This window comes from Dermochelys coriacea, chromosome 5 (genome assembly GCF_009764565.3).
Source record: "Dermochelys coriacea isolate rDerCor1 chromosome 5, rDerCor1.pri.v4, whole genome shotgun sequence".
Lineage (NCBI taxonomy): Eukaryota > Metazoa > Chordata > Testudines > Dermochelyidae > Dermochelys > Dermochelys coriacea.
In genome coordinates this window covers 1,601,339-1,613,551 of record NC_050072.1, presented here as the reverse complement: position 1 = coordinate 1,613,551, position 12,213 = coordinate 1,601,339, and the positions used below count along the sequence as shown (strand labels likewise).

The 12,213-nt window shown below is 54.9% G+C and overlaps 1 protein-coding gene across 1 annotated transcript in view; it reads left to right on the top strand.

The window, feature by feature from the left end:
• The window catches only part of RUSC2 (RUN and SH3 domain containing 2), a 67,982-nt gene that overhangs the window by 16,312 nt on the left and 39,457 nt on the right, over positions 1-12,213 (top strand).

Below are 12,213 nucleotides of genomic sequence, written 5' to 3'. Positions count from 1 at the left end.
CCTCTTCTCAGCGTTCCTGATCCAGCTGGCTGCCTTGGCTCCTGGCACTACATCCTAGAGGAAGGCTTTGGCCCTCTCAAGGTTTAGCTTGACCCTCCTTCCCAGCTTTGTCACCAGTTCGTGGGTATCAAGGTGATAGGAACCCAAGCGATACCTGAGACTGAGCCCTCTATTCCCTTCTGCAGATGACACCGCTCTGTGTCTTCCCTTCGACCTGGCTGGAGTCGAGGTGGGGACCAGGGTAGGTGGCCTGAAACATAACTGGGAAGACTGAGCTGGTGGGGGAAGAAACGGGAGGGTGTCGCAGGGCTGATTCCTGACCCCAGAGCTGAGGGGTTTGCCCACGCTTTGTCTAAGGCTTGCAGCGTTGTGGTGCGGGGACCCTCGCTGCTTCTGGAGTCTGGGCAGCATCACTGGCCTTTTCCATCCATGTTAGACCCCTGGGGCTCTCCCCACAACCACCCCCAGCTGGCCCCTGGGGGCTTCACCCTGTGAAGAGCATGGGGCGGGGGCTATGTTGCAGCCAGCGAGTTGCTTTTGCAGGGTGTTCTTGTGATTTTCTAGGCGCACAAAAGTTACATGCTGTGACACTCAGCGTTGCAATGCCTACGTCCCCTCGTGGATCCCACCCTTAGTGTCCCCGGCCCAGGTCCTCAAAGCTATGTAGGGTCCTAATGTCCCTTGATTTCACTGCATGTTCGGCACCTCCATGCCTTTGGGGCACCAGCTCCCATCCATACCAGGGGGATGACAGCCCTGCCCTGCCCTGCCACACGGGGCTGTGGGAGGAGAAATACACTGGAGCATGGGAGGCACTCAGATGCCATGGTGATCATACCAAGGAGCTTTAGAGCAACCAGGCAAGGTCCCGGATGACTGGAAAAAGGCTAATATGGTGCCTATCTTTTAAAAAAAGGAAGAAGAAGGATCTGGGGAACTACAGGCCAGTCAGCCTCACCTCAGTCCCTGGAAAAATCATGGAGCAGGTCCTCAAGGAATCAATTCTGAAGCACTTAGAGGAGAGGAAAGTGATCAGGAACAGTCAACATGGATTCACCAAGGGCAAGTCATGTTTGACCAACCTGACTGCCTTCTATGACGAGATAGCTGGCTCTGTGGACATGAGGAAAGCAGTGGACGTGTTATTCCTTGACTTTAACAAAGCTTTTGATACGGTCTCCCAAAGTATTCTTGTCAGCAAGTTAAAGAAATATGAGCTGGATGAATGGATTATTTGGTGGATAGAAAGCTGGCTAGATCATCGGGCTCAACGGGTAATGATCAATGGCTCCATGTCTAGTTGGCAGCCGGTATCAAGCAGCGTGCCCCAAGGGTCAGTCCTGGGACTGGTTTTGTTCAATATCTTCATTAATGATCTGGAGGATGGCGTGGATTGCACCCTTAGCAAGTTTGCAGATGACACTAAACTGGGAGGAGAGGTAGATATGCTGAAGGGTAGGGATAGAATACAGAGGGATCTAGATAAATTGGAGGATTGGGCCAAAAGAAATCTGATGAGGGTCAAGAAGGACAAGTGCAGAGTCCTGCACTTAGGACGGAAGAATCCCATGCACTGCTGCAGACTAGTGACCGAATGGCTTGGCAGCAGTTCTGCAGAAAAGCACCTAGGGGTTACAGTGGACAAGAAGCTGGATATGAGTCAACAGTGTGTCCTTGTTTCCAAGAAGGCCAATGGCATTTTGGGATGTATAAGTAGGGGCATTGCCAGCAGATCGAGGGACGTGATCGTTCCCCTCTATTTGGCATTGGTGAGGCCTCATCTGGAGTACTGTGTCCCAGTTTTGGGCCCCACACTACAAGAAGAATGTGGAAAAATTGGAAAAAGTCCAGTGGAGGGCAACAAAAATGATTAGGGGGCTGGGGCACATGACTTAGGAAGAGAGGCTGAGGGACCTGGGATTGTTTAGTCTGCGGAAGAGAAGAATGAGGGGGGATTTGAGAGCTGCTTTCAACTACCTGAAGGGGGCTCCGAAGAGGATGGAACTCTGCTCTTCTCAGTGGTTGCAGATGACAGAGCGAGGAGTAATGGTCTCAAGTTGCAGTGGGGGATGTCTAGGTTGGATATTAGGAAAAACTTTTTCACTAGGAGGGTGGTGAAACACTGGAATGGGTTCCCTAGGGAGGTGGTGGAATCTCCTTCCTTTGAGGTTTTTAAGGTCAGGCTTGACAAAGCCCTGGCTGGGATGATTTAGTTGGGGTTGGTCCTGCTTTGAGCAGGGGGTTGGACTCGATGACCTCCTGAGGTCCCTTCCAACCCTGATCTTCTATGATTCTATGAACCAGCTCCTGGATTGAAAGGTCCGTGAGAATCCCTCAGTTCTGGAATTCACGTCTCAGGGCCCAGGAGAGAGCCCCTCGCCTGGCTCAGGCTTTGGCCTGGGTCCGTTGGGGCAGTCATGGGCAAGTCTTCACAAGGAAAGCAGGCTCAAGCTGGCCTGCCAGTACTCGCTGGCTGAGTGCATTTGCTGAGCCATGGCTGCAACTGTACAATCCTAGGCAGAGCTCACACACGTAGCAGGGTCAAGGCAGGTAGGTGCTGGGAACTCCAGGTGCTAGCAGAAGTGCTGTGGACGAGATACTGGCAACACGCTTCCCTCCGAGTCAGTGCACAGTGCGGCGTTGGGGCAGTGGCCTGATGGAGGTGGCAGCTTTCTGCTGAGGTCTTTCCCATTTTGAGGGTTTTCAAGCTTCCCTGGCAGAGGCGTGCATCTGGGTATATACGCTGCTGAGCACTGTCATTTGCAGGTTGGATCCTTCAGGGCTCCCTCCCCTAATCAGTTCATTAGTGTGATTGTGTGTCATCAAACAGCTGGATCCAGGGCTCCGGGAGGTGATGCCCATTTGGGAGCGCTCTGAGCTCCTGCGGAAATGTCGCTCTGCCCGCTGGGCTATGCGTGTACTGGTGACAGAAAGTGGGGCTCGGTGCTAGCCTCCGATGTCAGCTATCAGCTCAATGAGGCATTAGCCATTAGACAGCCTGTCTCATTCCCCTGCATGCAGGTTTGCAGAAGCTTTGGGACCGTGTCTGGGGGGCGGGGTGGGCCGGTGGAGGGCACAAGGGCTCTGCACTTCAGAGCTCGCGGGGCTGCAGGTGGCTGCCCCTCAGTTTGTGCCCTGTCTTCTGCCTTTGTGGTGGAGAGGGGTATGGACCAGCCCTTGGGGGGGGGGGCAGTGCAAGCTAGTGCTTTCGAGGTGGGGAGGGGCATGGGCCAGTGCTTGGGGTGGTGGGGGGAAGGGCATGGACCAGTCCTTGGACCAGCCTCCTGGGTGCCAGGCAGCCCTCTGCTATTGAAGCCCAGGGGGGCGCAGGCCCTCGGAACATCCACAGGGCCATGTGGAAGGGTACGTGGCTCTTTGCTGTAATGCCCGGTCTCTGTTGCCTGCGTGGCAGGACAGGTGGCCACTGTGTGGGGAGGGTCCTGGCAGGCAGATGCCCAGGGAACAGGTTCTGGCCCCTCCACCATGCCAGACGGGGCTCTTCCCACCTGGATTAAAGCGATTCATTCCTCTGCTGGAGTCCATGGGAAGGGTTTGCTGAGTGCGGGGTGGCAGAGCAGCCGGGAGCTGCCACGTGTCTGAGGCATGGGCAAGGGGAGCCCTGGCACCAGTTGCCCTGCCAGAGCGGTGCATACACAGCTAGTAACGTGACCTCCTGCAGCCCGGCTTCATTACCCCTTCGCTTGCCACACAATAAAGGGAGCTGCGTGTTCCCGGCAGTGTCCCCTAGCCTCTGTGGGGGAGGAAAGGGGAGTTTGACTCATGCCGGTGAAACGAACCATTGACTCAGTGGAAAGTGTCAGTGTCCCTCGGGGTGGCCTGTGAGGCCTTCTCCACTCGGTTCCTAAGAACTCAGCTTGACTCCAAAGGCATCACTGAGCTTCCTTTACTGGCATGCAGTGGAACCAAATGCGGGCTGAGCCGGATACAGGGAACAGTGCCCATCCTCTGAACAGACTCCGGAGTCAGTGCTCGCCCAGTGAACGGGACGCTGCTGGTTCCTGCAGCACATCATGTGCTGTGTGTGTCTGATTCGTCTACTTGGTTTTGTCCCTGTCTAGCGCATGAGCGGTTCTCGTGCTGCAGTACATAGCAAGCCGCAGCTGCAAGCGATCACACGTTGCTTACTGCCCACTCTGTTTTCCCAGCTCCAGCTTGGACATATGGACAAGATTCCTGCAAGTTGCAGCTTGGCTTATTGTTTCCCGGCCTTGCTCCGAGTGGCCATACAGGGCAATGCCTGCCTGGGTAGCTATACTTCCCTCCTCCCCACGGGGCCAGCAGCCCTTCCAAACACACAGCCCACCACAATCAGCGGCCATGTTTCTCGCCAGCTGCAGGAGAGTGAGGGGGAGCGCCCCGCGCGGGGACAGGGCTGGGTGGCACAGTACTGAGTGTCTGGGGACATCCTCTCATGGGGAGGGGAATGCTGTAGGGCTGGCGACGCTGCGGGCCGACTGCCACGCCAGCTGCAGCAGGAAGAACCCGTGTCCTATGTCGCCACTGCGGGCTGGGCAGGGGCACCCAGGCGCTCCTGCATGTCTCTGGGGAAGCTGGCGGGTTGGCTTCCAGCAGGAGCTGTCCAGCTGTCCAGGCCTGCGGGTGACTCGCTGGCAGATCCCTGCGCTGGCAGGAGGGACGCAGCGGAGGGCAGCTGCCCCCAGGAGCCCCTCGGTCAGTGTCTGGGCGGGTCAGTGAACCCGAATCACAAGGGAGCCATTGCTGACACTTGGGACCAGGGCAGAGCCGTGTCCTGCAGGGAGACCGCTAGGAGATGGCTGCAAGTAGTCTGTCTCCTGTGTTTCTCTGGCAGACGAGCAAACTACGCCTCGCAGCCGTGCAAAGGAGAAGCCCCAGCAGCTCAGCCAGGTTTGCTAGCAACGTTCTACTGGGGCTGGGAGCATCTTCAGAGCAACCTCTTCGAAGGAGACTATGGGGACGCTTGGCGCCAGGAGGCCGTGGGGATGCCCTGGTCATGTTCCCTGTTCCCAAACTGATATGGTCACTGCTGCTGTGGCACCTGCCATGTGCTGGGCCCTGGGGGCTGGGGGGGGGGGAAGGATGGCTGAGAGAGGGGGGTTCTGCCTTACAGTGAAAGACAAAGCAGGGGAAGGGAAAGGAGAAGGTGACGGCACACAAATGGGGTGATCCTGTGACAGGGTGTATCAACCCCACACTGGGCAAATGGGGGGGCAGAGGGCTCTATATGCCAAGCCCCCAGGACCAAGCCCAGGGGTGAGTGGCAGAGGGCTTGGGGGGCCCAAGGGAGTTGTGGGGGGGGATTCAATATAAAGTATCTCCTGACAAATGCGTCTTAAATGGATTCCGTTCTGCTGGGCATCCCAGAAGAAAAGGGGCTGAAGGAGGGATTGAAACGGGCCGAGGCTAGCGGCCTTGAGGACCAGCCGAGCGATAGGGACGTGCCTGAGGGAAGACGGAGACTCACCAGGATGGGCTGGAGGGATGTGATGAAGGGGGACTGTTCTTAATGTTTCCTCTGAATAGTGTGGGGGTTTCCTCAGTTTCCCCTAGGCAGTTCTTAAGTATCTAGGTGGTGGGATAAGGGTGTATGATCGTTGCAGAGCCCTAGAGGGCAGGTGTGTGCAGGGGTCTGGACACAGAGAATGGCCGACACCCTGTTTCCTGGCAACTGATGGCCTGGCCCTTCCCCCCTGCAAGGTGAGAGCTAAAGGGTTGGAGAACAAAGGAATCAGGTGCCCTCCTGGCCTGGGAAAGGGACAAAGCCCAGAGGAGGAGGGGGCTGGAGAGAGTTTCAGTTTGGGGCTGGTGGAGGACATGGAGTGAAGTGCAGACAGGGTTGTCTGGCTCACTGCCCCCCCCAAAACGGACCCAGCTTGAGGGGTCCTGTTCTCTGCACCTACAAGCTCTGTGTTGGACCATGTTCCTGTCATCTAATAAACCTTCTGTTTTACTGGCTGGCTGAGAGTCCCGTCTGACTGCGGAGTTGGGGGGCAGGATCCTCTGGCTTCCCCAGGACCCCGCCTGGGCGGACTCGCTGTGGGAAGCGCACGGAGGGGCAGAGGATGCTGAATGCTCCGAGGTCAGACCCAGGAAGGGGGAAGCCGGGTGAGCTGCGTGTCCTGCAGACAGGCTGCTCCCAGAGAGGAGACTCCCCCAGAGTCCTGCCTGGCTTCATAGGGAGCAGCTCCAGAGCATCGCCCGGGGACTCCGTAACAACTGGTGGCAGCAGTGGGATGTACTGCTCCCTATGGATGGCGCTTCCTGCAGTAAGTGACTGGGGAGCAGTAAAACGAAGGGGGATTGATGAGGACCAGGCGTGCTGAAGGCTCAGAGAGGAGCAGTTTCGGGGGGGCGGTTAACCCCTGGGAGTGTGTGACCAGCAAGAAGAACTGTGCAGTAATGGGGTCCCCCTGGGGACTGCGGTGAGCAGTCCCAGGGGCGGAGGAGTCTGCAGCTCGACCCTGGCAAAGAGGTGGTGACCTCGAGAAGGGCTGGCACACTCGGGGTTCTCCCTGGAAACTGGGGAGCTGAGAGCCCACAGGCCTGTGAGTCCACAACAACTTGGGAACAGCAGAGTGAGGGCCTGTCACCATCTCCTTAAGAAGGACTGTGAGAGACAGCGAGAGCCCGAGAAAGAGCTGCAAAAGCAGCAGCAGCATGAATCATAGAATCATAGAATATCAGGGTTGGAAGGGACCCCAGAAGGTCATCTAGTCCAACCCCCTGCTCAAAGCAGGACCAAGTCCCAGTTAAATCATCCCAGCCAGGGCTTTGTCAAGCCTGACCTTAAAAACCTCTAAGGAAGGAGATTCTACCACCTCCCTAGGTAACGCATTCCAGTGTTTCACCACCCTCTTAGTGAAAAAGTTTTTCCTAATATCCAATCTAAACCTCCCCCATTGCAACTTGAGACCATTACTCCTCGTTCTGTCATCTGCTACCATTGAGAACAGTCTAGAGCCATCCTCTTTGAAACCCCCTTTCAGGTAGTTGAAAGCAGCTATCAAATCCCCCCTCATTCTTCTCTTCTGCAGACTAAACAATCCCAGCTCCCTCAGCCTCTCCTCATAAGTCATGTGCTCTAGACCCCTAATCATTTTTGTTGCCCTTCGCTGTACTCTTTCCAATTTATCCACATCCTTCTTGTAGTGTGGGGCACAAAACTGGACACAGTACTCCAGATGAGGCCTCACCAGTGTCGAATAGAGGGGAACGATCACGTCCCTCGATCTGCTCGCTATGCCCCTACTTATACATCCCAAAATGCCATTGGCCTTCTTGGCAACAAGGGCACACTGCTGACTCATATCCAGCTTCTCGTCCACTGTCACCCCTAGGTCCTTTTCCGCAGAACTGCTGCCGAGCCATTCGGTCCCTAGTCTGTAGCGGTGCATTGGATTCTTCCATCCTAAGTGCAGGACCCTGCATTTATCCTTATTGAACCTCATTAGATTTCTTTTGGCCCAATCCTCCAATTTGTCTAGGTCCTTCTGTATCCTATCCCTCCCCTCCAGCGTATCTACCACTCCTCCCAGTTTAGTATCATCCGCAAATTTGCTGAGAGTGCAATCCACACCATCCTCCAGGTCATTTATGAAGATATTGAACAAAACGGGCCCCAGGACCGACCCCTGGGGCACTCCACTTGACACCGGCTGCCAACTAGACATGGAGCCATTGATCACTACCCGTTGAGCCCGACAATCTAGCCAGCTTTCTACCCACCTTATAGTGCATTCATCCAGCCCATACTTCCTTAACTTGCTGACAAGAATGCTGTGGGAGACCGTGTCAAAAGCTTTGCTAAAGTCAAGAAACAATACATCCACTGCTTTCCCTTCATCCACAGAACCAGTAATCTCATCATAAAAGGCGATTAGATTAGTCAGGCATGACCTTCCCTTGGTGAATCCATGCTGACTGTTCCTGATCACTTTCCTCTCCTCTAAGTGCTTCAGGATTGATTCTTTGAGGACCTGCTCCATGATTTTTCCAGGGACTGAGGTGAGGCTGACCGGCCTGTAGTTCCCAGGATCCTCCTTCTTCCCTTTTTTAAAGATGGGCACTACATTAGCCTTTTTCCAGTCATCCGGGACTTCCCCCGTTCGCCACGAGTTTTCAAAGATAATGGCCAAGGGCTCTGCAATCACAGCCGCCAATTCCCTCAGCACTCTCGGATGCAATTCGTCCGGCCCCATGGACTTGTGCACGTCCAGCTTTTCTAAATAGTCCCTAACCACCTCTATCTCTACAGAGGGCTGGCCATCTCTTCCCCGTTTTGTGATGCCCAGCACAGCAGTCTGGGAGCTGACCTTGTTAGTGAAAACAGAGGCAAAAAAAGCATTGAGTACATCAGCTTTTTCCACATCCTCTGTCACTAGCTTGCCTCCCTCATTCAGTAAGGGGCCCACACTTTCCTTGGCTTTCTTCTTGTTGCCAGCATACCTGAAGAAACCCTTCTTGTTACTCTTGACATCTCTTGCTAGCTGCAGCTCCAGGTGCGATTTGGCCCTCCTGATATCTTTCCTACATGCCCGAGCAATATTTTTATACTCTTCCCTGGTCATATGTCCAACCTTCCACTTCTTGTAAGCTTCTTTTTTATGTTTAAGATCCGCTAGGATTTCACCATTAAGCCAAGCTGGTCGCCTGCCATATTTACTATTCTTTCGACTCATCGGGATGGTTTGTCCCTGTAACCTCAACAGGGATTCCTTGAAATACAGCCAGCTCTCCTGGACTCCCTTCCCTTTCATGTTAGTCCCCCAGGGGATCCTGGCCATCTGTTCCCTGAGGGAGTCAAAGTCTGCTTTCCTGAAGTCCAGGGTCCGTATCCTGCTGCTTACCTTTCTTCCCTGCGTCAGGATCCTGAACTCAACCAACTCATGGTCACTGCCTCCCAGATTCCCATCCACTTTTGCTTCCCCCACTAATTCTACCCGGTTTGTGAGCAGCAGGTCAAGAAAAGCGCTCCCCCTAGTTGGCTCCCCTAGCACTTGCACCAGGAAATTGTCCCCTACGCTTTCCAAAAATTTCCTGGATTGTCTATGCACCGCTGTATTGCTCTCCCAGCAGATATCAGGAAAATTAAAGTCACCCATGAGAATCAGGGCATGCGATCTAGTAGCTTCCGTGAGTTGCCGGAAGAAAGCCTCATCCACCTCATCCCCCTGGTCCGGTGGTCTATAGCAGACTCCCACCATGACATCACTCTTGTTGCACACACTTCTAAACTTAATCCAGAGACACTCAGGTTTTTCCACAGTTTCGTACCGGAGCTCTGAGCAGTCATACTGCTCCCTTACATACAGTGCTACTCCCCCACCTTTTCTGCCCTGCCTGTCCTTCCTGAACAGTTTATAACCATCCATGACTGTACTCCAGTCATGTGAGTTATCCCACCAAGTCTCTGTTATTCCAATCACGTCATAATTCCTTGACATCACCAGGACCTCCAGTTCTCCCTGCTTGTTTCCAAGGCTTTGTGCATTTGTATATAAGCACTTGAGATAACCTGTTGATCGCCCCTCATTCCCAGTATGAGGCAGGAGCCCTCCCCTCACAGACATTCCTGCCTGTGCTTCCTCCCGGTATCCCGCTTTCCCACTTACCTCAGGGCTTTGGTCTCCTTCCCCCGGTGAACCTAGTTTAAAGGTTTAAACCTTAAAAACCTCTAAGGAAGGAGATTCTACCACCTCCCTAGGTAACGCATTCCAGTGTTTCACCACCCTCTTAGTGAAAAAGTTTTTCCTAATATCCAATCTAAACCTCCCCCATTGCAACTTGAGACCATTACTCCTCGTTCTGTCATCTGCTACCATTGAGAACAGTCTAGAGCCATCCTCTTTGAAACCCCCTTTCAGGTAGTGAAATGAACTGGCGATGGTGGAGCGGAGAGGCAGAGGGGACCTCCCAGGGGTGAGCGGGGATAGACCCCGGGGTGCCAGTTCCACAGGGAACCTCCATACTAAATTGCTGCCCCTGGTTAAGGATGGGGGGGATGTGGAGGCCACCTCACTGCCTTTGAGCAGGCTGGTGATTTGAACCAGGGGGACGCTGCAGAAAAGCCCTGGTGTCTAGCTCCCTTGCTGGGTCCCAAGGCCATAGACTCCGTCAGCCAGATGGGTGGGGAGGTGGACAGGCTCCCACTCCTGGTCCCAACCTATATGTCTGTGTGGAGTTTCCTGGGGTCAGGCCCCTCGGACCTCCAGTGGGAGCGGAAGGTGATGGTCAGTGGGGAGATAGTCCTGGGGTGGCGAGATCCTGGGACGGAGAGAGCTGTTGTCAGGCCCTGGGTGGTGCAGCCTCAGATGCTGAGGGGCTGTGTGAGCTGGGTGAGGGTCCCAGGGATGAAGCCCCTCACCCTGCCTATGGCCTGGATGAGGGGCGGGGACCTGGCATGCTGTGGTGGGGAGAAGGAGATGAGGGTGGGAGCTTGGTTGCCGGTGGGTGCGGAGGACCTGCTAATTTTTCTGTGCCTATGAGCCAGAGAATCGTTGTAGTGACTGCAGTGGTGGGATATGCTCAGTCTGTGAGCCGGGGGGCTCATTGCAGTGACTATAGTGGGGTGATCATTGCAGTGGGGGGATGTACTTGGGGGGGTCATTGCAGTGACTGCTCAGGGGATTGGTGCAGTGGGGGAATGGGCTCAGTATGTGAGCCGGGGGCTCATTGCAGTGACTATACTGGGGGGATGTGCTTGGTGTCTGACCTGGGGGATCGTTGCAGTAACTGCAGCGGGGGGATATGCTTGGTGTGGGAGCCGGGGGAGCATTGCAGTGGGGATGGGGGTGTCACAGAGTCCCTGGGCGATGCTCTCGAATCGCTCCCTACAAAGCCAGCCAGGACTCTGGGGAAGCCTCCTCTCTGGGAGCAGCCTGTCTTCAGGGCAAAAAGCTCACACGGCTTCCACCTTCCTGGGTCTGACCTTGGAGCATCCAGCATCCTCTGCCCCTCCGTGCGCTTCCCACAGTGAGTCCGCCCAGGCGGGGTCCTAGGGAAGCCAGAGGGTCCTGCTCCCCAGCTTCGCAGTCAGACGTGACAGTAAAACAGAAATCTCACACCTCTATTCCCACCACTGAGCGATTGGTGCAGCACACAGGGAAACTGAGGCACACATTATTAATGCAAAATAGTAAAACTCACATAGGCTCAACAGTAAGACTCACATACAACATAACCAGGGAAAATACCCACTTCGTCACAGTGTGCTCAGTCTGTGAGTCGGAGGATTGTTGCAGTGACTGCAATGGGGGGAAGTGCTCGGTCTGTGAGCTGGGGGGGCGTTGCAGTGACTGCAATGGGGGGATGTGCTCAGTCTGTGAGCTGGGGGAGCGTTGCAGTGGGTGCAGTGGGGGGATGTGCTCAGTCTGTGAGCTGGGGGAGCATTGCAGTCACTAGTGGGGGGGATATGCTCAGTGTGTGAGCCAGAGGATCATTGCAGTGGGGGATGTGGGTGTCAGAGAGGCCAGAGATGAGAGGAGGTTAGTAACAAAGGAATTGCAAGACTGGATCAACCCCGGGGTCCGTCTAGGCCAGTCTCCTGTCTGCGATGGTGGCCAGTGGCGGATGCCTCAGAGGAAGGTGCAGAAACCCTGCACTAGCAGATGTGATATAATCTGCCCCCCACTTCATTAGGTCTCATCCTGGTTGTGAATGGAGGGCAGTTTAAGCCTTGAAGGAGAAGGTTTAATAACCCTCCCAGAATGTTTATCATTTACTGCTATAGCGTCAGATATCCTTGCTGTCCCCATAAACATCCAATCGCTTCACAAGCTTGCTAAACTCTTGGCCTCAGTAGTATCTTGTGGCAGTGAGTTCCACAGGCTAATCATACATTATGTGAGACAGGAAGAACAGAAGAACCCCGTCTCCCTTCTCTGACCACTTATTAGATTATAGATGTTTACATGTGCTCCCTTACCTGACCCTTATCTACGGTAGCAATCCCCAGGCTTTCAGTCTTGCTCCAGAGGGGAGTTTTGCTTGGCCCTGGGTCTCATCTGCCCCCCTGCACCCCTGCTGTCCTACGTACCCTTTCTGAGGCTGCAGTGAGCCAGGGGAGGAGGAGCCGGGCAGTTGGGAGCCAGAGGGAGGCATAGATACTGCGGTGGCTGCTCGGCACGTGGGGGTGGCAGGAAGGAGAAGCCAGTGTGCCACCATGGGGTTCCGGCGAGGGGCAGGCTGCCTGCTGGGTGGCGGATAGAACGGCAG